This window comes from Amphiura filiformis, unplaced genomic scaffold, assembly GCF_039555335.1.
Source record: "Amphiura filiformis unplaced genomic scaffold, Afil_fr2py scaffold_261, whole genome shotgun sequence".
In the NCBI taxonomy this organism is placed as follows: Eukaryota; Metazoa; Echinodermata; class Ophiuroidea; order Amphilepidida; family Amphiuridae; genus Amphiura; species Amphiura filiformis.
This window is the reverse complement of record NW_027305725.1, coordinates 42,213-66,726: the sequence shown is the minus strand read 5'-3', so window position 1 is coordinate 66,726 and position 24,514 is coordinate 42,213. Positions and strand designations below refer to the sequence as shown.

At 38.1% G+C, this 24,514-nt stretch overlaps 1 long non-coding RNA gene across 1 annotated transcript; it reads right to left on the bottom strand.

Moving 5' to 3' along the window:
* Positions 1 to 133: 133 nt before the first annotated feature.
* On the bottom strand, positions 134 to 13,970 carry LOC140145425 (uncharacterized). The gene is made up of 2 exons (XR_011858055.1): positions 13,920 to 13,970; positions 134 to 737 (listed from the first exon to the last, which is right to left on the bottom strand). It is a non-coding gene; the product is annotated as an uncharacterized lncRNA (long non-coding RNA).
* Between the last annotated feature and the right edge of the window lie 10,544 nt (positions 13,971 to 24,514).

Sequence of the window (24,514 nt, the reverse complement as noted above, 5' to 3'; positions counted from 1 at the left end):
CTTCAAGGCATTTGAAAGTTATAGTATTAAAGAAGTTGATTAGCCCATCTTGAATGATATCATGACCTTCAATGTACATTTTGCCAGATTACATCAACTGATTCACATAATGCCCATGGTGAGTACTACAATAAACACTTGTATGATGATGAAGATGATTGCAAAATGTTGCAAATTCAATAATCAATGGTGAAGACGTAACAAGTGATGAGTCTACACTTTAATTCATCTGAATACCGAGTCTTAAAAATGAAAGATGCAGGAGATATCAATAAAAATGCAAGATGCAGGAGATATTGAGCCATCGGAATGCTCAGAGACTAAATGCTGACTTTGTCAGCATGATTCTGCACTTAAACCACAACATCACAATACACAAATTGTAAGGGAGACTTTTTGTGTCCCATGTGTAGTATGGTTGGTGTACTCTTTCTGATCTGATGCCACAAGCCACAAAGCTAGCTGGTGCAGAGGAAATGCAGGCCATGAGCTTTGGAACTGGTGACAACCAGAGGCCTAATGAAATCATTCAAATGCTGCTTCATGCTCCATGGACACAAATATTTTGTTCATATGCCATCAAATGTGGGTCTTGCCAAGAACTCTCCAATGCTATATAGTTGAATTGACTCCCCTGGTTGCTATTCGACCATCTTCAGCATGTTGCTCCAACCTGAAAAACCACACCTTTGGATAGAGGAAAGTTGAATCTCCAGCCATATCTACAGGATTGTCCCCTGAAAACAACAAAGATACATGCAGCATGTTAAAAATGAAAATTAAAACTTCAATTCACAATGTACACACGTACCCCTCACTCCCAGAAAGCATTACACTTACATCGCATACTATATGCCCACCCCTACCTGTAAGCGCCTCCAAACGAGGATGTACAAAGTAAAAAAAAATGATGTACTATCCAATCGAGGACACACATGCATGCAGTGAATCGACATACCGTGGACATACTCATACATACTATGAGATGGTACTATCCAAGGGGTTACAACCCCTAATCCCCTATACCACCAAGCAATGCTCTAAATAGCATTTTTACATCATTTCCGTCAACCTGTGCATATCGGCAGACCATGGACAGTCCATGTTTAGGTGCCTGTACATGGTTGGAGGTGTTACGACAAGTATTGTCTCGTTTAGTAGCGAACACCCCTACCCGCAAGAGCTACATTGTGGGGGTACCCCAAAGGGTTTGTGTATGTTGTATGTTTATTGGTACGTACAACATGACATTATGGGGGTATAAATAGGTATGAACATACATTGTGGGGGTATGAAACTGTGTGTTAATACTCCCATAGTGGCTGATGGTGCCATGTACAGTGTGTCACTCTGGTGGTATATTTAAGACCTACCCCTACCCCCTCTAGAGGCTATAAAATGCCATTTGCAGATGTCTTCATTGTGGGGTACCCCCACAATGTCGAAATACGCCCACAATGTAGACTCTTGAAAGTACCCCCACAATGTACCTCCTGCACACTCACATAATCATCTATATACCCCCTCCCACACACAGACACACCTATAGTTTGCTCAGCTCGTAATCGTCGGGAATTTACCACTATGCTGACAAGCAGACCCAAAGTAAGACTGACATTGTTGGCCTGTCTAGTCTATATTGTGTGTCTGTTAAATAAAGTAGAATAAACTTAAATGAATAATTTACGATACTTCTAGTGAGATTTCACATGGCTATTCTCGAAATAAAATAGATTGATATCAAACAATATGTGAAAGCTCCCCAAACTGGGCCCTGTTTAGGACTATGCAAACAGGGACATGACTTTCACCGGTTAACTGGGGTCATTTAAACAAATACACAATTTTTACGACATATACTCGTAACATATCAATCCAAAACATATTTTTTGATCACTGATATAGACACACTTCGGAACTTGTATTTTCATTATTTGCAGCCAAAGCTGGGATGGTCCCGGTTCCTCATGAGGTTCAGAGGTGATTACAAATGCCCAAACAGACACCCCCACACACACCTACACCCATGCATTTTGTAGGGTGCAGAAATGGTGATTTTTCTGAGGGTGTAATTTCAATTATCTAATCTTTGTACAATTCAAATTTCAACATTTTGCATGAAATAATATTAACAATTTTGATGAGTATCCACCAACAGGTTTGATTTGGGATTATTTCATTCAAAAATAAATTTCTGTCACTTTGTTTTAAGTGCATGTACGCACAGAAATACAAGCCAATAGATTAGCGGATTGGTGCATTAATATGTACCTGCTGAAAAGGTTGTTCTTAAGAGCCAATCTCCCTTATTATGTACGGATTTGCGATACAAAAAAAAATAGAATTGTCTCTAAAAAATAATTTTGGTACATATTAGCACCAACAACTCACATGTAAAATATGAGCGTGCACAGCGCCCTCGTTCAGCTTGAAAAAATTCATGAAATTTCAGCCTCTCTGAGCCTTACTTGCAAATGGTAAACTTTGGAGGTGCATAACATCGTGCGCCATCATCATCCCAACCTGCATTTTGCATTTTTTAAAAGTACCAAATGGTTACATTACAAAAACCAAGAAAAAAAATTGGGATCTTGATGGCGCACAAAATGAGCAAATCCAAATGTTTTGATGAAAAGCGCCCTCGTGCAAACTTCAAAGCATCATAACGGGCTGCGCCATCAAGATCCCAAGTCCGAACAAGTTTGAAATTAAAGACCTCCATGGCAAGTTTCATTTTTCAGCAAAATTTTTTTGGGATTTCGTTGGCGCACAGAGTTAACAGAGGTCAAAGGTCAAAATTTCCTATTTTCGCACATTTTTGCACGCCTGTATTATTGCGCGCCAACGTCACCTGACTCTCCGAATAGGATTTCATCAAAGAAGAGGTAATTCTCTGCAAGAACTGAAAAAATTAGCTTGGGATCTCTTGATCTTCATATTTTTCTGATTTTTGAAAATGGACTTAGCCTCATTTTGGAGGTCAATTTGACCTCTTTTTCCCACTCGCTGCACAATGTGGGCTTTTTACTGCATCACAAAAAGATGCGCCAACAAGATCCCAATTTTATTTTTCATCGTCTAGCTTCTTTGGCGACCAGTAGACAAAAAACAAGCAACAGCTAATTGGGATCATGTGGGCGCACTAATATAAAAGAGGTCGAAGGTCACGCTTTGTGCCAAAGTGATGCATATTTGCCTATGTGCAGCACGAAAGTGGAACTTTGACCCGCAATAAAATTGTGCGCCAACAAGATCCCATCTTACTTTTTGGATGATTGGATAAAGGGGCTTATGTATAACTGATAACAAGTAAAAAAAAAAGTGGGATCATGTGGGCGCACTAATTCAATAGAGGTCAAAGTTCATACTTTGTGCCGAATTGGCATTACTTTGCCTATGTGCAGCACAAAAGTAGAACTTTGACCCGCAATAAAAATGTGCGCCAACAAGATCCCATCTTACTTTTTGGATGATTGGATAAAGGGGCTTATGTATAGCTGATAACAAGTAAAAAAATAGTGGGATCATGTGGGCGCACTAATTCAATAGAGGTCAAAGTTCATACTTCATACAAAATTAACCGATTTTTAGCCTAAAGTTGCCGAATTCAGCAACCTTTCACTCAAATTTTGCAAAATATGACTAAGTATTTTGACAAAAAAATATTTTACTCTCACCAACTACCATGATGTAATCAGCATCATCTGAAATGCACTCACACAAGTTTCTATGAGACATGTCTGGTGATCCCCATTGAAAAAAAAATTCGGCACAAAGTATGAACTTTGACCTCTATTGAATTAGTGCGCCCACATGATCCCATTTTTTTTTTACTTGTTATTAGTTATACATAAGCCCCTTTATCCAATCATCCAAAAAGTAAGATGGGATCTTGTTGGCGCACATTTTTATTGCGGGTCAAAGTTCCACTTTTGTGCTGCACATAGGCAAAATAATGCCAATTCGGCACAAAGTATGAACTTTGACCTCTATTGAATTAGTGCGCCCACATGATCCCACTTTTTTTTTACTTGTTATCAGTTATACATAAGCCCCTTTATCCAATCATCCAAAAAGTACGATGGGATCTTGTTGGCGCACATTTTTATTGCGGGTCAAAGTTCCACTTTTGTGCTGCACATAGGCAAATATGCATCACTTTGGCACAAAGCTTGACCTTTGACCTCTTTTATATTAGTGCGCCCACATGATCCCAATTAGCTGTTGCTTGTGTTTTATCTACTGGTCGCCAAAGAAGCTAGACGATGACTAATAAAATTGGGATCTTGTTGGCGCATCTTTTGTGATGCAGTAAAAAGCCCACATTGTGCAGCGAGTGGGAAAAAGAGGTCAAATTGACCTCCAAAATGAGGCTAAGTCCATTTTCAAAAAATCAGAAAAATATGAAGATCAAGAGATCCCAAGCTAATTTGTTCAGTTCTTGCAGAGAATTACCTCTTCTTTGATGAAATGCTATTCGGAGAGTCAGGTGACGTTGGCGCGCAATAATACAGGCGTGCAAATATGTGCGAAAATAGGAAATTTTGACCTTTGACCTCTGTTAACTCGGTGCGCCAACGAAATCCCAAAAATTTTTTGCTGAAAAATGAAACTTGCCATGGAGGTCTTTAATTTCAAACTTGTTCGGACTTGGGATCTTGATGGCGCAGCCCGTTATGATGCTTTGAAGTTTGCACGAGGGCGCTTTTCATCAAATCATTGGATTTGCTGATTTTGTGCGCCATCAAGATCCCAATTTTTTTTCTTGGTTTTTGTAATGTAACCATTTGGTACTTTAAAAAAATGCAAAATGCAGGTTGGGATGATGATGGCGCACAATGTTATGCACCTCCAAAGTTTACCATTTGCAAGTAAGGCTCAGAGAGGCTGAAATTTGAAGAATTTTTTCAAGCTGAACGAGGGCGCTGTGCACGCTCATATTTTACATGTGAGTTGTTGGTACTAATATGTACCAAAATTATTTTTTAGAGATAATTCTATTTTTTTTGTACCCCAACCCCCCTTATTCATGTACATAATAAGGGAGACTGGCTCTTAAACAACAATGCTGGACCCTGGGGCTTGAATTGAGGGAAGCAAACTCACAAATACCCCTCTAGGACACTTTTGTGGTTCTTTATTAACAATTATAATAGAAAATGAAAATAAAATGTTGATTTTAAGCCATTTTTGATTTTAACTCCTGGTGACCACTACAGGTCACATCACTCACATGTCATACATGGGTCACTAATTAAAAATGCTGCGATCTTGTTGAAAGACATACCAAATTACTCGTCTGATTAACAGGATTTAAACAATGTGTTGTGCTATATCAATCTACTGTGCCATCTATTATGGAGTTATTGTACAAAACCCACATTTTGGGGTAAAATGTCAAATTTTTGGTCGTACATGGGTAAAAATTTCAACTCACTTCGATTTTGGCAAATAAGGTGTCAAATTGCTCTTCATGACATAATAAAAAATGGTATAGAATTTGCCTTGTAAATTGAATGAGCAATGGAAGTCAAAATTCAACAATGGCCTGTGACTCCCTATATGGCCTTTGACCTTGTTCTCAGTCAGTGAACACAGCACATAATGAAAAACTATTCATTTTCTGATTCGTATCAGCTTTACAAACAATTCGCCACCGCATTTGTCAAAATTGGACCAAGTTGAAATTTTTACCTTGTACAACCAAGAAAGTGACATTTTTGACCCGAAAATGAGGATTTTGTATGATAACTCCATAACGTCATATATAGCACAAACTATACATTATTTTAATCCTTGTGATCAGATGACAAGATTGGAGCAATTAAAATTTTCCACCTCCGTATGACCTTCCGTGATATCTAGCATTTACTAGGGGTCAAATCCAAAATAGCTCCACGTCTTAAAATCAACATTGGATCTTGAACTTGATGTGTGGAAACTCTCATGCTTCTACTGAAAGTGCACAATGCCTTAGGTTAGCAGCTCTACTATATAAAAGTGTTTACACAAATCTCCATTTAATTTCATTTTAAGGAGGAGATTGGCAGGGGTGGAGGTAGCTGCCCCCTGTTAGAATCTTGCCTCTGTCAAATGCTGCCTGCCCTGATATTTAAAGGCTTAATGTATGATTTCCTTGAAATTTTAAATTTGTCATACTCAAAATGGGGTATGGTTTTCTGTCCATTTTGAGCTGAAATAACGAGGTAAACGCTGCTTGTTATTTTGGCCGTTTAACACGCAGTTCTATAGGAGGATATAAAGTCATAATTCTTGAATTATGACTTTATGTCGAACTCTGCTCTGTTTACCTACAAACACAGCAAATTTGGGTGATTCCATTTAGGTGCAAGTTGTGACATATATGTAAACATTACAAATATGCCAAAAAATTAACCACATTCATATTATAAGATCGTACATTATGACCTTAAGATATTTTATGTTTTTTATTTTATTTTCTATTTTTGCATATTTTTGATCATTTTAGTCAAATTTCACCCATTGAAAGTTGCCTTCCCTTGCCCCTGGCAATGTCCTGGCTACACCACTGCATAGAAAGTTAAGAAGCCAGAAAGAAAGGCAGAAAGAAGGTAGAGAGTGAGGGAGAGGAGGAGGAGATGAGATGGAGAGTGAGGGGGGCTGGAAGGAGAAAGAAGAGGAAGAAATGAAGAAAAAAATTGAGAGAAAGAAAATGAAAACAAATAATGGGAATGAGAGAGAAGCTAGGAAGAGGTGACGAGGGAGAGAGAGTTAGAGAGAACGGAAATGACAGAGAAGAACAAACAGGGAAAACAAACAAAGGAAGGAGATGGATAGAATTTGGAACAGTGATTATACACATGTAAACCCTGGATATAAACCATAAAATATTACAGCACAAGGCAACCATTTGATGATGTCAAAGCATTCATGCATTATGTCATCAGCGCACCAAAGACAGAAGTTGACTGCAAACCAGCCAGCACTTGAAGTCTATGGTACATAGTACCATCATGTAATCAGTTAACTGGGTAATTTTGTTCAGCATATTTTGACACCTCATTTGGAATTATGCAACATTTTTTCCCTCAAGTTATACCAATTTGAATGGAAAAAGAGAGCATTTAAGAAGTGACACATTTTGGCTATTTCTTCCTTCAAGGCAATTCCCACTCTTACTCGCTGTGTTCATAGTTAGCATGTTTCAAGAGAAAAGCCTATGTAAACTGTTGCAACTTTTAAAATGCTATTTTTTCATTCAAATTGGTGTAAGTTGAAAAAATAAAGTTGTATCAACACAAATAAGGTATCAAAATACACAGAACAAAATCTTCCATCTATATTGACTACTTTATTTGGTAATTTAGGTTATTTAGTGTCTTTAAAGTATTGCTTTTGTTTTGAGTGTACAGATACTTCTGTGCACAGTATATATATGTTGGGTGTGGACAATCTCCCCCAACTTCAATATTTTCACACCCACTGTATTCCATGTCTTTTGTACAATAAAATCCTATTTACTGTTCACATTTTGCTCACCATTTATAAGTATTGCATCAGTCATGTTAATATTTTGATAATGACGATGATGAATATGATAATGGTGATGACAATGTTGATGATGTTGTTGATGATGAAAATGATGACAATGATGATTATGAAATTGTTGGTGATCAGGTGTTGTGCGCCACAAATTTATATAAATTTTCCCTTGTCGGCCGTGTATTGAACAGGATTATTTTGAAATTTTAAAATGCTTACAATATTCCAAACCAAACAAGTATGTTAATAAATATGAATACAAAACCACTGGGGTTTGATAAGTGATAGTCGTCATAACCGTTTTAAATATGCCCTGTTGGTTAGACTCCAATCACTCAGTGTACAAAATGAACTATGATCTCCCACTCAGTGAACAAAATGCCAAGCTGGGTGACAGACAAGACGCTCAAGTTGAGATCAGAAAGAGATGCAGCCAAGAAGACATATCTACTTATTAGAACTCGCCATATGCCAGAGAAGTGTGGAGAAAGCTCAACACCCAGCTCAATGAGTCATATAGGGCTGATGAACTTGCCTCTATACACAGGCAGATGGAAGACCTGCAAGTAGCAAATGAAAATGCCAATTACAACACCACATGGAAAATGATCCATGACATCTCGGGGAAGAAGAAGAGATCAAATCCCAAAGTGAAGAAGAGAGATGGGACAATCCCCTCAAGTGACAAAGAACTACTTGCCGAGTGGAAGGACTACTTCTGTGCCTTGCTGAACAATGACAATGGACCACCAACATCTGATCTCCCACCACCGGCCAACCAGGACTTGCCTATTTGTGCTGATCCCCCTACCCTGGAAGAGACAAGAAAAGCCATTCAGGCAATGAAAACAAACAAAGCTGCTGGGCCGGACTGTGCGATTACCACTGAGGCACTCCAGGGACTTAATGTTAATTCAATGCATTGAAATCGAATTGAATTGAAATGAATTTTGGGCGATTTTCATTTCAATGCATTGGAATTGAATTGGAATCGAAATGAGTGGGCTTGGGCATGAATTGAATTGGATTGGAATTGAAATCATCGTGAGAAATGAAGAATTGAATTGGATTGGAATTGAAATCATGTTGAGTGATGGAGAATGAAGTGGAATTGCAATGAAATTCAGCTTTTCAATTTCAATTCACAAGCAGATGTCTGTGATTCCAGATCATTCCACCTGTAAAAAGTGCCCTTCCCCCATTCTGAATTCAGACACACTTCAGGTCTATTCACACAAGAGACACACATTTAAAAACTTTTGGCACTAATCATGAAGCCCCTAATTTTTTTCAAGCTCCTAATTTTTATGCTCAAAAGTCATTTTACATTTGAACAAATTGTGAGAAAACCATTAAAGAAAATGCTTATAACTTTGACAGCTTTTTTCACACTTTTTCAGAAGTACAAGGATTTTGGTGGACTATGCCACAGTTGATTTTTGATAAATAAAAACATGTTATTAATCATGATGATGTCATTCAGTTGAACTCGAAATTATACTGATATTTATTACATTACATCAAAATACTAGTATAAAATGGTTCTGAAAAAGTTTATATAATTATATTAGTGACAGTAAAAGTAAAGTAAATGTAGGATTATATTATTGAATGCAACATATCATAATGGCATAATTATAATGGCACTTCAATACTGAACAATTCTGATTTTAGAATCTACCAGTTTATTAATCATGAAAGCCCGAGTCAAAAATCACTTGAAGCTAACAAACAGAGGGAGTACGGTGACTAAAAAGATCAGATGAAAAGCTATTAATTGTGCACAAATTAATTAAATCAAGAGTTTTAAGCATAACTGCAATAGCCAGAGTATGCACAATGGGCAAGTTGACTACGGAGAAGTCTAGGATTTTGGGTGTAAAATCTTAGCCCGCAGGGGCGTATATTCTTACGTTAATCGCCCCCCAAAGGGGAGGGAATAATTTTACCCCTTTGGGGAAGAATTTTGCATTTTGAAAAAGAACAAAATTTTTGGAATGAAATAGATGGTCACTGGCTGGCAGTGACTGCTCAGGGTAGGTGAATTCATGTCATTTAGGGAAGAATTATAATGGGTACATAGCATTAGCATACATGCAGTGGTCCCTTGGCTTTTACCTATTCCCATCCCAAAAATAATTATTTTGAGGGAAACCATGGGCTTTAGCATAAAACAGGGAAAAGTTTGGTCAGTAATTCTTCCCTGCCTGGGCAATAGTGACTAGTGGTCATACTATAGGTAATAATGCAGACAAAGGTTAAGGGAGTTCTGCTTTGCATATTTCATACAAAATCCATTTTCTTTTTAGTTTGGACATCTGCCTATCTACATGATCTAGGGAAGCATTTGGGATTCTAAGGGAAGACAGAACCATCAATTAGTTAACAGCTCTATTGTCCAAATTTATCTTCCCTTTTAAATCTCAGCTTCAGATCCAAATCCTTGATTATCCTTCCCTAGGCCTAGATGCAATATTTCAGTTGCAATCTCCGAACTCTGCTACAGAAGAATTTTAATTCTAAGGAGTATGTGAGTCACCACATATATAAAAGAGCTGAAAACGCTGAAAACAGTTAGCAAAAAGCAATTTGAGAAGATCTTATACTTTTGTACAGAGCAAGTGTACTGGTACAAAAAAAAGCTGAAAATCAAAACAAAAAAGCTGAACTCTCACACCCCTGTAAATATAAATCACAGCTAGCTCTGAAAATAATAAAGAGCCTAGAGGTGTTTGCCAGCCTGTCTTCCCTTTGAACCATTAGTAATTAGATGCAATATGGTTCAGTGTCCAGACTGTACCATCTAGGAAAGAATTTTGATGTTTTAGGGAAGACAGAATAGAATAACTCACAACTTAGCCTAACAGTTGTATAGTTTCTGGGTCTGACAACACACCTATATTCAGGCAGGGAAGGGAGGGAACAAGAAAATAAGGACAAGTACATGTATGTAGATATATAGCAACCAGCCTAAAATTTTCCCTTTTGGGTCCATTTTTTTGGATCTCAGTTGGGGAAGAATCTGGGGACGGATGTGACACAGTGCGGTAGGGTGAGGGAATAATTTCAATTTTCTGGAAGAATAGACACCCCTGATCTTAGGAGGAGCAGGAGACAAGTAGGGGCTATCTAATAGTATCAAAACCTTGATTTTTGACATCTTTGAGGTCAGTGTGGGGACAGGGTCCAATTTATCGATCGTACCACACACCTTAAAGCCATATTATAACATTTGCTGTTGAGGACGCCCTCACTGATTTTTTAAAATTCATTTTTTACACGATTATATTGTACTTTATTAAACCAATATACCCTGCAAAAATCAAGACTCTAAGTGCTGTAGTTTTGTCAAAATCCGAGATTTTGAATAAAGCGCCGGAACCGGCGTCTTATTATTACGATGGAATTATTAGTCGAACGCATACACGATGTTCATAACACACAGTACGTACACGGCGTATGGGACGGTGATCTACACAACAAAGGGTCGTACCATAGCATGACCGAAGGAGTGGTACGTATCGGCAACATACGTGCTGGTAGTAAATTCCAATTTTCTTTGCTTTGCCGTAGTTGTTCGGCTCAAAAATAAAAGGGGATATATCTGACAGTAAAAACTAACATTTTATGTCAAAGAATTGCTAATCTATTTTGTATGATAATGTTATAATATTGCTTTAAGTTAAGAAAATAATGTGCATGGTGGGCAAGAAGTTAAGACAAAAGGAAGAAGTTCCAAACTTTCATAAAATAGGACCCAGAGGTCAAGGATCACTCGCATTGTTTGAATGTGAAAAGTGAGTTAACATAACAATAAAGTATCTTCTGTTGAAATGCATTTGTGACAAGTTTGACTTCGTGTTGCTGACTCAAGTGTTAAAAAATTGGTAGTCAAATTTAAAACATGCATTGCAATGTCAGTGTCTAGATATTAAACACCATTCTAGACACCATCTTGTCCTTGATTTGTAAACATGTCTAAATGCAAAACATGTTTAGTAATTTGATGCCTTGTGTTTAGATATTAAACACTTGATGTTTTGAAGTTTGACATTTGTGTTTAGATTTTACATGTGTTTACAAACCGAGGACAAAAAAGTGTTCAATCTCTAGACACAGTTTAATTTGCAGTGTGTCTTTGGTCAATTAACACACACTGCAACTGTATTGGAATTGGAATTGAATTGGAATTGAAATGAATGCTCAGAATTGAATTGAAATTGATTAGCTGTTAATTTCACTGCATTGGATTGGAATTGAAATGAAATGATTTTGAAAATGAAAAATTGAATTGGAATCGAATTGAATTAATTCTAAAGCAATGTGGATTGAATTGGAATTGAATAGCAAGACTCCAGGTGTAGAAAGAATTGAATTGGAATCGAATTGAAATCAATTTTCTGGAGTGAAATAACAATATCCAGGGTGGTGGTGAAGCTATGGTAGACATCATCCATAAATTCTGCGTAGAAGTTTTTACAAAGCTTACGCCACCGGAACAGTGGATTACCAATGTTATTGTTCCCCTTCTAAAGAAAGGAGACCTCAGGCTCAGAATTACACTGATGTCAGTTGCAGCTAAGTTGTACAATAGGATCCTACTGAATAGAATTAGGGACCATGCTGATCCTGTAATAAGAAGTAACCAGGCCGGATTTAGACCAGGCAGAAGCTGTGCACAGCAAACGCATATACTCCGTAGAATCATGGAGGCTTTCCATAGTTACCAACTTCCACTAACTATAACATTCATTGACTTCAAGAAAGCCTTCGATTCAATCAACAGGAAGATGGTGTTTTCTGTTTTGCGGCACTATGGTATCCCAGAGAACATCGTAAAGGCAATATGTGTACTGTATACTAATTCACAAAGTGCGGTATTGGTAGATGGCAACATCTCGGATCCTTTCCTAGTGACTACTGGAGTATTGCAGGGGGATGTTCTAGCCCCATTCCTGTTCATTGTTCTCATCGACTATATGATGACGATGGCTACTGAGGGGACTAACAGTGGTGTTGAAAAACACCCATGTCGTCCCAGGAGTTATCCTGTCAAGGTTTTGAACGACTTGGATTTCGCTGATGATATTGCCTTACTTGAATCTACCATCCCACGGGCACAGGCACAGCTGACCAGAACAGCGGCTGCAGCAGAAAGCCTGGGTCTCATCATCAGTGTTCCCAAAACTGAGTACATGACCATCAACTGCAATCTTCAGCCACCAATCCAAGTATACGGAGAACCCATCAAGTATGTCGCTGATTTCAAATATCTTGGTTCCATGATGGGCTCTTGCACCAGTGTTGTCCAGTGATCTCTCCCGACAGAAGGCGCTTGCTTAATGGTATGCATTTTGGAAACTGGAGAAGTCCAACAATCACTGTTGCAACAAAAGTCAAGCTGTTTTACACCACTTGTGTTACAGTATTTCTCTATGGCTGTGAGACCTGGAGGATATCTACTGACATGGAAAATAAGATCAATGCTTTTGGTACATCATGTTACAGAATAATGCTGAACATCAAGCGCACTGACCATGTTAGTAATGAAAGGGTCTATACCATCACCAACACTGCCTCTTATCAACTCCAGTCAGATCAAGACAACTACGATTCCTGGGACATATCCTGAGGATGCAGGAAGATGAACCATGCAGAAGATATGCTCTCTACACCCCATTACATGGTAGACCTGGAAGGCAAAGAACATCCTACTTGTCTTATGTGCAAAAACTGTTGGGGGATTTCGACAACTTTCTACTGCCAGATGCCATTGCCACTTTGGCTTCAGATCGTACATCGTAGTACATGGAGAAACTTTGTAGGCGCCTGCTTCGCAGCTGAATGAAATGAAATGAACGGCACATACAAGTAATTATGGCAGCTGCGAAATAATTCATTCCCACAGTATAGAACATATGGTAAGTATAGTAGGCTATACACAATAGCTAAACCCAATAGGCCCATACATGTACCGCGCTAGTTTTTATAAACAAGTTACCATGTCTATAAAAATCCTGGTACCTTGATCGGCATAGCAGCTTTGTGGATCAAGAAATCTGGTTTTTAAAATCAAGACACCAGTCTCTTCACTGAGGAAAGCAGTCTTCTCTTTTATTGGACAAAATAACATGCCAGATGAGTTATTCCTGTAACGTACACCACCTGATGATGATGGAATATGATAATGATGACGACAAAGAAGATATGGAAGATATGATGATGGTGATGATGATGACAATGTTGATGATGAAGATCATGACAGCAGAGATATGATGATGTTATTATAGCTGCTGTTGATGAAATTTATGATGATGATAATATGATGGAAGAAGATGATGATGCTGATATGATCAATCCAAAACAATGAGCACTACAATCAAGCAGAAGTTTACCTTCTGGATCCAAATTTGACAAAACTGCTGGGTTAGACAACAATCTGCATCTGAAAAATATAACCATGTGAATGGATAATAAGTTTGTCAAACCGTTTCTTAAAATGTGCCATGTAGGCCTACACACAAGTATTCAGTGCTGCTCTGTGGGCAAAAATTCAGTTAAAATGTGTTTTACTCTAGGCATCAATCCAGGGGGGAGGGAGAGAACAATATCACAGACCCCCTGACCCATAATTTGGCAACTTAAATAATTAAGTTAAACACAACTATAGTCTTGATTTGAAAGCTTCAGAAAATATTTTGAGGTCTGTGCTACTTTAAAACCAAGAACAGTGTAAAAATTAAATGATTTTTGGGGGCTAACCTCTGAAGGGGCACATTCCCCTCAACTTTTGAGGGGGGCTCATCCTCCCTCATAAACCCCATGCATCGAGTAAGTTAGACCCACATTTTGAGGTGTGTTATTCAATATGGGGGTAAAAATGTGCATCAAATGGCTTCAATGAGACTTTGCTTTGAAAAAAAAAAAAAAAATCCAACTTGGGGGGGCATATCCTCAGACTCCCCACTCTGTCCTGCAAGCATTGAAACTGAGAAATGATCGAGCAAGCCCTTAATTAATTTAACTGCGTGAGCACTTAGCCTGATAGAGTGTATCATGCATTCTTTGGCATTGTAGCTGCAACACCATGCTCCTATGGTTGTTGTCTTTTGAAACTTTTTTATCAAATTGTGGGAGGAGTTTTGTGGATTTATCGGATGTAAACGTAATTAACAGCAAAAAGAATGAGTTGTTTCTTTCGCGATATTTAGCTTTTTTGAAATGCATTTACTTTGTTATGTTTTTTATAAATACAAGGAAAGAAAATCCAGATTTGTTAACTGTAACTGCTCTATTTTATGGATTTTATTTCACTCATTTCCGCAATGTAAAAGTAAAGAAAATCTTTGTTGTACCATCGGGATACACGCGCGCAACGCATTGCGTTTTGTAGTCGCGCAATTTGTTAACAGATACGCTACGCAAACACAACGCTTATCTGCATGCACAGCACATCTTATATGGAAGCACTGATTTCACAAAAACCTAGCGGTCAAATGGCTTCGTTTTAGCTGATAAAATGTGAATCTTTTCAAGTTCTTTCCCCCGATTTAAACATCAAGATATAAATAGATTCTCAAGGGGCTGTGGATTTACCCGATGTTTACATAATGTAAGGTAGAAAAACGAGAAATGCCGCATTCTCCTGTGAGCTTCGATCAAAGTGCAAAATGTGACCACTTTTAACTTCAACAGCCTTTATTTCAATGTTCATTTTCTCGGTAAAATGACAATTTAGGTACACGATAACTCAATAAATACAGCATCTATAGGTAAGCAATTATGATCATCATAAAAAGCATGATCAACTTATTTTGGTCTATTTCCGATTTCAGGCATTATTTTGTGCAAATAGGCATTTATGAATTTTAAAAAGTTCATTTTGATGATTTATATGATCAATATCTCAAAAAATAAGGCCAATATCAAAAAACTAAAAAAAAAAAAAAAACATTTTTGGAATGGTGCCTCAAGACTAAGAAAAAAACAAAAGAAATATTTTTAGAAAGAGTGTGTTTTTGTTATGATGTACCGAACAAAAATTGCCAAAAATTCACTTTTTTGGGAGTTTCTTCACAATTGTTGTTTTTACACCAAATCTGTATTTATATTGAGATTCATTGATATCTTGCCTTTATAAAAATGTATACTTTTATATGTCTTGCGTGAATAATTGCAAAGTTATGGCACTTTTACTACATGCATATCTGAGAGTACACAGCCTCCTTAAGTTCGAGACGAGATGACAGGTATTCTGGTTGAATGCTGGCAAGGCATTTAAAAATATATAGTATGGCTTTGAATGTTATTCTATCCTCCACAGACAACCAGTGGAGTTGATGTAAAAGCGGCGATACATGATCCGTTTTCTTTGCACGAAAGATGATTTTGCAGCCCAGTTTTGGAGGTACCCATGAGGAGAACATTGCCATATAATCAAGCCTGGATAAGATAAGTGAGCGGATAATGTCATTACTAGTATTTAAGTCTGATGCGGGAGACATTGCGAAGGTGCAATGAAACACTGCGTGTGAGTGAAGAAATTTGGTTACGCATAGTCATGCTGTTATCGAAGATAACTCCTAAGATTTCGGACTGTTTCAGATGGTTCAATGGCCTCATGCACTTCCAATTTGGAGTGTGACAGCAGGCATCTGGTTCTTAACATGAGATGAAGCGGCGATGGAGAATTCAGTCTTCTCACGATTGGGTTGAAGCATATGGCATGTCATCCACTCGTGGAATATACTAGTATCTGTACATACGGTGTACTTGGTACTAGCAAGTGCACCGTGTACACGAGCAGCAGCATATATGCTGTATGCTAAGCATAGGAAGCACATGGGTTACACCGATACCAGTATACACAGTCAATAGGCGACGACGGCGCGGCATATGCAGGTACTAGCTGCGTTGTCTAAATGATCGATGTACAGTGAATTCAGAGAATACTAACGATATAAATCCCTATCATGTGGGTTGCTGATTTAGCAGTGTGAGCTTGGTAGAACGCTGAATGAAAAATTGAGTTGGGTAAAAACGCGGATTTGGGTAAAATAATTCATAATCCTTTATGGGACAAAGTAGGCCTATTTCACAAGCTGTTCTTTCTTCAGGAGAGTATTCAAGTCTTTGCATTCTTTCCTTCTCTGAGTTGTTGGGGTAAAAAACCCAGATTGATGATCATTTACGGTCCTGTGTTACTACAATTCAGTATTATGCGCAAAATTTTTTAGTGATTTTTGTGTTTAAGGGACCAATTTCAACTTTACACTGTTTTTTCTTTTGGTGGAGTTTGGAATAATTCTCTTTTGGGTGTTTGTGAGGGTGAATTCGGCGGGCTGGTTAACCAAATATTTGGGGACTATAATACACCTCCTGCTCTCAGTAGGCCTATCATCTGATCATATATAGTTATAACCATTTTTAGAACTTAACGCATTATGCGTGTTGTTATCGATTTTATTTTGGCTATTTTAAATACCGGTAGGCTTTCGGGGCTATTGTTATTTAATACAGTGGTCACAAACAGCATCATGACAGCAGCCTTCTGATCATTGTCCTTGTTATTATTATTATAATTAAGCGACTGGATCAGTAGCCCAGAAAAATCGTGTGCAAGCCCTATGAATTTATTTTAATATTCAGAGGGCTTGGATTGTTGTACTGTTTTTACCGGCTATCATCCAGTCGCCTAAAATTTAGTAGGTGCTTTCAGGCCTGTAGGCCTACGCAGGGAGTTGCGACGCACCCCCCCCCCCAATTTGGAAACCATACGGTACAAAACGTCCAAAAATTTCAGAATTTGCGAGCGTAGCGAGCAAAAAAAATCAGGTTTTTAACACTTTTTTCAAGGTTTTTTTCACAAAATCGCCCCTCCACTTTTTCAAAATCAGCACCCCTCCCCAAAATGAAATCCTGCGTACGGAACTGGGCCCTATACTAGTAGGCCAACTAAAATAGACGTATATTTCCCGCCTATATCGGGCGTTATTTTTCCTCGAAATAAAATGATTAGGCCGCCTATTATTATTGTGATGATGACGATGATGCCTGACAATGATGATGATGGTGGTGATGATGATTATGATGATGACATGATGATGACAATGACGATGATGACAATCTGAGACGACTCAGATGACAATGATGATGATGACAATGATGATGATGGTGATGATGATAATGATGATGATGATGATGATGATAATGATAATGATGATGATGATGATGATGATGATGATGACGATGATGATGATGATGATGATGATAATGATGCTGACAATGATGATGACCATGATGATCATGATGACCCTGAATATGGTGATGACCATGATGACGATGATAATAATAATGATGATGATGATTAGGGTCAGTGATGATTACGGAGCTGGCCATGGTGATGATGATAATGATGAAGATGATGACACTGATATGGTGATAATCACGATGATGATAATGATGATGATGATAATGATGATGATGATGATGATGATGATGATATATTATGGTGATGACCGTGATGATGATGATGATGGTGATGGTGTTAATTACGGGTGATGATGATGATGACAACAGATACGGTGATGATGTTAATGTATACCGGTATAGGCTAACGACGATTGCGATGACGGCGATGATGGTGATGATGACGACGGTGATGGCCATTTTTGTACAAAAACACATTTACGTTGATGACGACGATCAATGGTAAAGATGATATTAATAAAAATGACGCTGATGATGCTGATGCTGCTGCTGCTGATGATGATGATGACACGTAATATGATGATGGTAATGATGATGATGATGAAAATGGAGACAATTATGACATGATGATGAAATCAGTGACAACAAGATGATGATGATGATGATGATGATGATGATGATGATGATGATGATGATGATGATGGTAACAACCATGATGCAGATGCACATAGGGATCCTTTGTGAAGCACGACGATGGTGACAATGACAACAAGGCTGATGATGATATCAACGATGATGTTGTTTTCGAAAATGACGACACTGGTGATGATGTCGACGATGACGATGATGATAACGCGATTTGATGATGACGACGATGATAATTAGGACATGATGATGATCATCATCGTTATCATTATCGTCATCATCTTGATCATCGTCACTATCATCATGCATCATCATATGATATTGGTGCAACTGTATACTACTGCTGTTGTTGCTGCTGATGATGGTGACACTGATTATGGTGATGACCATGATGATGATGATGATAATGATAATGATAATGATGATGATGATAATGATGATGATGATGATAATGATGATGATGATAATGATGATGATGATGATGATGATGACACCGATTATGGTGATGACCATGATGATGGTAACGATGATGATGACCATGATGACGATGATGATGATGATGATGATGACACTGATTATGATGATGACCATGATGATGATGATAATGATGATGATGATGATGATGATGATGACACTGATTATGGTGATGACCATGATGACCATGATGATGATGATGATGATGATGATGATGATGATAATGATGATGATGATGATGATGATGACGATGACACTGATTATGGTGATGACCATGATGATGGTAATGATGATGATGACCATGATGACGATGATGATGATGATGATGACACTGATTATGATGATGACCATGATGATGATGATAATGATGATGATGATGATGATGATGACCGATGACCATGATGACCATGATGATGATGATGATGACACTGATTATGATGATGACCATGATGATGATGATGATGATGATGATGATGATGATGATGATGATGACGATGACACTGATTATGGTGATGACCATGATGATGATATTAATGATGATGATGACCATGATGACGATGATGATGATGATGATGATGATGATGACACTGATTATGATGATGACCATGATGATGATGATAATGATGATGATGATGATGATGATGATGATGATGATGATGATGATGACACCGATTATGCTGATGACCATGATGATGATGATGATGATAATGGGCGTGTAAAGTGTAGGCCTATTTATTTATAAACGTGACTTCGCGACCCATAGGCCTACACTTTATAGTCACCATTTAAACATAAATGGTCCATGTCGGGAAGATTTGTTGTAAGTTACCGCCCCCACCCACCCACAGTACACATCACCTTCAATATTTAACCGATTGTTTCCGTCGTGTTATATAATCAAGCATTTGCACTATAAACTTGTGTTAATTTTGGTTCATTTATTTATTAAAGCTACTTCGCGGCCCATACCGCTCGCTTTACTAGTATACTCAACATAAACATACCCCTATTCAATCATGGAAGATAATTATGTTGTTCGTTGCATTCCTGTCCCCATCTACTCCCCCTCCCGACCCAACCGGCCCATCACATGAAACGTTCACCATCAGCCATCTAAAAGCCCCCGCTTAAGCCCAGCGTGGTTACCTTAATATACATTTGGCATTTATTTATAAACGTGATTTTGCGGCCCATAACGTTTGCTCGACATAAACATAATAATACTCCATATGGAACATTTGTTATACGCCGCCCTTGTTGTATCCCTCCTCCCCCACCCAAAAAGCAGAATTAGAACCCATCATATGAAACTTTCAACCAATTATTTCCGAGTATAGGCCTACTTGTTCTATGCATAAACGTGTGTCAATTTCGGTTCATTTATTTATAAGAGCTACTTCGCGACCCATGCCGCCTTACTCAACAGAAACATGCATAATGGAATTATGATTATCAAGTAATTATATTGTTCGTTGCTTCTCTGCACCATGCACCCTCTACTCCCCATCCCGACCCCACCGCCAACACGACCCATCAAATGAAACTTTCAACAATCAGTTGGGTTAGGACCATGAGTTACTTATGGTACATTTATTTTTTACCGTAACTTTGCGGCCCATAGGGCCTACGCTGAGTGGCGGCGCTACGGGAGGGGGGGATTTGCCCCCAAAATATTTTTCTTGCCCCCCAGTCCCCCCCCACTTTTGAGGCAAAAACCCCAAATCACGTAAATGTCCACTTTTTGCGGCAATTTTGCAATTTTGCCCCCCTGAAATTCACTTCCCCCCCTCCATGCCCCCTCCCTCGAAAACAAAATCCTGGCGCCGCCACTGCCTACGCTTTACTCGATCATACAAACATAAGATTGGTCCGATTAAATGTACGATTTATTGTGTTTCCCCATATGCTCCTCTCGTCTCACTGCCCTGCCTCCCCCACAACAGAATCCACGACACAAAAATTTCAACTATAATATAATTTTGTCGTGTTATGAACCGAGCACTTGCGCTATTAGGCCTACATGTATACTTGTTACTTGTAGTATTTTTGGTTCGTTTATTTATAAAAGCTACCTCGCGACCCATAGGCCTACCGCGGAAACATGTCCCTATTGGTTTAATTATGGAAGATGAATTTGTTGTTCGTTGCTTTCCTGACCCCCTCTAATCCCGGCCTCTACTCCCCCTCCCTACCCCACCGTCAACATAGGCCATGAAACTTTCAACCAATCAGTCGGCTTACTCGTTCGTAGGCTATAATTGTGCTACAACATATTGTTACTTTCAGTGCATTTATTTATAAACGCCTCTCCGCGGCCCATACGCTCTACTAGCCTTGAAAAGAAAATCATATAAGGAACTTAATGATATTCGTTGCTTTTTTTCATTTCTTCCCTTCCCAACCGCCAGCACAACCCAAGAGTAGGCTGACATTGCTTTAATTGCGTAACAAACTTGGTGTTACTTTTAGTTCATTTATTTATAAATGCTCTTTCGCGGCCCATACGGGTAGCCCCTGAAATAAACAGGCCTAGACCATCAATCGTAAAGGTACATATTAATTTCCCTTCCCTTCCCCCTCTCCCTATTGCAGAAACTATATTTTCATTTAACTTTTATCCAATGGTATCAGTTGATCTGGAATTGGAATCAGTTCTTATCGCGCTTTGAACTTGTGTTGCGTTTATAAGCAATTTGCTAAAAACGCTACTTTGCGACCCATAGGCCAACGCTTTAATAATAAAGAAATTATTATTGGATTTTCTTATTTTTTTGAACTTATGTCTTATAATATTTATTTGTTAATATAGAGTGCAGTTTGTATTAATATTATTCAATTTTTATAATCAGATGCATAATTGGTCTGCTTCAGAACGTCTTGTCAATATAAAAATATTGTTAAAACAGACATTTAAGTTGGTATTTTAGTAATACCGCCCTCTATAAAAGTGTTTATAAAGCCACGACGTCGCAGGAACTTGTATCCTGTCCCAGGTTACCGAATCTGTAACCACGTGACTGCATACGGACTTCTTTGCAAAATCTAGAGGACTTGTCCAGAATTCATGATATTGCGTCGCCGGACGCTCTAAAGGTGATGTGCAATAATTATGAGCACTGGTGTGGTGGGCCGGTACGGTGTGGTGTTAATATGGAAGGGGGGCAACATTTTTGTCGAGCCGAAAGAGGGGGAGCACCCAATTTGGGCAAATTTGTGGGTCTTTTTTTGGGGGGGGGGGGGCTTTTTTTGAAAAATTGGTTTACTAGTAGGTATAAGTCAGCATCCAAAAGTCTGCGGGTCACATACCAAAACAAATTTTTGCTGAACCATGAAATGGTATCAGCCTATATGAGTGTATGTTACTTACTTGCTTACTTACTTACTTACTTACCAACCATTTGGTCTGAAATGGACATATCTTTAAATGCCACGAAGGTATGAACCCCCAAGTGGTGTCAAATGAAAGAGAAAGAAGTATAGAATATGATAAAAATATTTCCTAACGTCAGAGGTCATCCAAGGGGTCACAGGGGTCAACAAAGGTCATTTTAACCAAAAATGCTCCAATCAAGCTGAAATTTTTATGCAATGATCCTTATGACATTCTAAACATGTTTAAAATATTTTAATATTCATTTAAGGTCATTAAGGGGTCATAAAGGGGTCAAAGGTCAAGTTTTCAAAAATGCTCCCATTGAGCCGATATTTAAATGCAATGATCTTTAAGACATTCTAAACATGTTTACACTATTTTAAAATTCATTTAAAGTCATTAAGGGACCAATAAAGGGGTCAAAGGTCAAGTTTCCGAAAATGCTCCAATTGAGCTGAAATTTAAATGCAATGATCCCTTATGACATTCTAAACATGTTTAAAACAATTTAATATTCATTTAAGGTCATTAAGGGGTCACAAAGAAGGGATGATATATACATGTACCACAATATACTGCCAAAGCCCCATGGTTCAGCTATGGTGCGGTAACCGCTCTAGTTTTTGAAGACTCACCCCCCCCCCGGGTTTAAATCACTCTTATATTAGAGCTTTTTTTTTAGTCCCGTATATACAGCACCATAACCAGTGATAAGGTTCTATAAAGAACCGTAAAAAGTTCTATAAAGATCCATAATAAAGGCCTAGGGATTTTCTAATTAATTTAATGACTCATCGCTATGAAAAGCAATATGAACCGTTTTTGCTTCAACAAAACCATTTTCTTGACTGAAGAATCTCTTTTCTTTTCTACAAAGCCTTGAAGAATGGTTCTTTATTAAAGGTTCCTTAAAGGTTCTTAACAGATCCATTTTCTTGGCTAAAAGCATTTTTTGTACTACAAAGAACACCGAGAAAAACCACCAATCAGTAGAACAGAAAAAGGGGTTCTTTTTAGCAAAGAAAATGATTTTAGAATAAAAAAGTGGTGCGTCCCTGAATTAATGAAATAGAAATTTCAAATAGAAAAGTCCCTGGTAGTAAACAGCAAAAACATATACTTTAAAAACAAACAAACAGATGACACGTTGAAACTATGACTTAGACTTGTAACTAACTTTAATTATACTGGTAGCAAATTAGTAATACAAATGATTAACAGTAAATGTGTACTAACTGAGAATATACCCGAATACATTATTAGTCTCAGGTAATAATAAAAAAATAATAAAAAACAGACTTGTTGAAATCCTAGTAAATACACATTATTCATTAAATTTCTTTAGTTGGTAAAGAGATTAACTTTAACTTACAAATAAGCCTACTTAACAAGCTTCGAGTGTGAGGGACCAGACATCTAAAATAAATTGAATGAATAGACTCTATTCATCAGTCTACCTATTTAAAATATAGATCAATATTCCCAAACAACATAGACCCTAATTTAACATCACACACTTGAAATTGACTAAGTAAACTTACCTTATAACATCAAAGGACAACAAGTAACAACAAAAAGTAAAAGATGAACAATCACAAATGCATATGGTCAACTTTTCATTTTCAATATCATGAATTAATGGGGAACAGTAGCAAACTAGTGGCAAATGGTGGTCATAGACCACAAACCTAGCTGGGGCATGTTGGTGTAGTGGAGGTATCTGACCCCTACAAAATGTTCCAAAAATGCTCCCCTGGTCATGGGGTTTGTTTTCACCGAGTTTGAGTCCTGTACTCCTAACAGATGTCCAAAAAATTCAATTCTAAGATTTGACCCCAGATTACCTTTGACCTGACCTATGCATGATGTTCCATAATGTTCCCCTGGTCTTGAGGTTTGTTGTCACCATGTTTGAGCCCCGTACCTCTTACAGATATCCAGAAAATGATATTCTACGATTTGACCCCAGATGACCTTTGACATGACCCTTGCACAGTGTTCCAAAATGTTCCCCAGGTCAGTAAGTTTGTTGTTGTGGAGTTTGAGCCCCGTACCCCTAACAGATGTCCAGAAATTGCATTTAGAAAATTTGACCTCTACATGACCTTTGACCTGACCCCTGCAAAATGTTCCCCTGGTCATGAGATTTGTTGTCACTGAGTTTGAGCCCCATACCCCTTGCAGATATCCAGAAAATGACGTTATAAAGATTTGACCCCAGATAACCTTTGACCTGACCCCTGCAAAGTGTTCCAACATGTTCCCTGATCATTAAGTTTGTTGTCACCA